This window comes from Oreochromis niloticus, linkage group LG9, assembly GCF_001858045.2.
Source record: "Oreochromis niloticus isolate F11D_XX linkage group LG9, O_niloticus_UMD_NMBU, whole genome shotgun sequence".
NCBI classification, from domain to species: Eukaryota; Metazoa; Chordata; class Actinopteri; order Cichliformes; family Cichlidae; genus Oreochromis; species Oreochromis niloticus.
The window spans coordinates 6,976,387-6,978,086 of record NC_031974.2 but is presented as its reverse complement, the minus strand read 5'-3'; the positions used below and the strand labels follow the sequence as shown (position 1 = coordinate 6,978,086).

At 36.4% G+C, this 1,700-nt stretch overlaps 1 long non-coding RNA gene across 1 annotated transcript; it reads right to left on the bottom strand.

Moving 5' to 3' along the window:
• Positions 1-330: 330 nt before the first annotated feature.
• On the bottom strand, positions 331-919 carry LOC109197523 (uncharacterized). The gene is made up of 3 exons (XR_002058575.2): positions 846-919; positions 642-759; positions 331-510 (listed from the first exon to the last, which is right to left on the bottom strand). It is a non-coding gene; the product is annotated as an uncharacterized LOC109197523 (long non-coding RNA).
• Between the last annotated feature and the right edge of the window lie 781 nt (positions 920-1,700).

Genomic DNA, 1,700 nt, shown 5'->3' with positions numbered 1-1,700 from the left:
AGCTTTTCATCCAATTGGTTCACTCCAGCGCAAAGCTTCTTGAAGCTTCATTTGCTCTAGTAGGACATCTACTGGACGTAAAAATATTAGTTGGCATGAATTTGAAGAGTGTGGCATTTTGCACACAGCCTGTAAATGTCAATAACAAAAGGAGTGTGTAAAACATGTATATTGTAGTTATGGCAGAATACTGTGTATATTTATGCTGGCAGTATGGAAAATGATTATTTGGAAATGCTTAAAATGGAAATGATCATTTACTGTGAGGTGAGGTGTGGTTGGGGTGTGGACAGCTACACACTGAGGCTTGAGCCTCAGTCCTGCCTGTTCACATTTTATTCTGTAAAAACTAAATTTTCACTGCTTTTATGACCTTTTTAGTGGGGAGAACATAGCTAGGATTTAATGATTTAACAAATCTTTTAAATCCTTTGTCCTCCACAGTGGTAAATGGCTGGGGGTCCTCAATCACCATGCTAACCAGGTCTTCATCTATTTGAGATTGTTCTCCTGAGGAAAGACAATAAAAACAAAGCACAAATATAAATATCACACACGTAATTTATTACACTTGTATAATATTGTTATATCATTTAGTAACATTACTGCATGCTATATTATCATGGCATTTGATGGCTCACCTGGTCTTGCTCCACAATCGGTGTTCCCCTTATTCTCATGCAAAGCTCTGTAGTGCCTAAGCATGGATGAGGTGTTGTTGTTATATCCCAGCTCCCTGGCACATAGCAAACACTTCACCTTGTACACAAGTAAAGACAGCTTAACATAAATTGTATTGCACCATCAGTATTATGAAAATACATCTTCTGTAGAAATTTACATACCTTGTTGGGAGGAATAAGCAGTGGCGTGTCTAGAAAATTTTTGTTGGGGGGGCCAGGTAGGGGCACAGATTTGGAGAAGGGTGGCAGATGTAATTGGCAGATAATGTTAAAAAAAATTATACCAACCGTTAAACATAATTCAATAACCCTATAAACCTAATAACCAAATGCGCTTTTAACTCTTATTAGAATGAGGTTTTAACCACTACGGTGCAAAGTTTTTAGATACTGCGTTGATAAAGTACAAGAGATACAATCAGTGCTTTGTCAGTGTTTACTCAGCATTCAAGGACAGCAATATTTGCATAGTATTTTTACTGACATATAGTGCACATGTGTTTTGGGCAAAAACATTTTTGAATATTAAAATACGAACATTTTTAACATACAATTGGCAAATTAGCCAATGCAAAACTTTATCTGCCTATTAAAAAAAGAAGATAATCTTCTCACAAACTGGTGTTTGATTTTGAAACAGGAAAAAAGTGGGGAAACGACTGAAAAGACTAACATTTGAATGAAAACTGAAAGCAAGTAAATACTTTCTATGCTGCCTTATGGTAAACTTTGGTAATATTGATGTATAAAGAACAACACTGGCTGATGATGAAATACAGCCAGCTGACACAGTGACACTGCCAGTATTAACCTGCAGGGCTGGACTGGGACAAAAAAAATCGGGCATTTTGACCAGAGACCGGCCCACCAGGTATTAAAGCTATAAAGCCTTTGAATGAAAACAAACGCTGTTGTGACAGTGACGTACACTGTCTTTTTGGTATATGTATGATTTCAATACATTTTACGTCAGATAAAAACTTTGTTCGCAAGATTCAGATAATTATTTAATAAAAG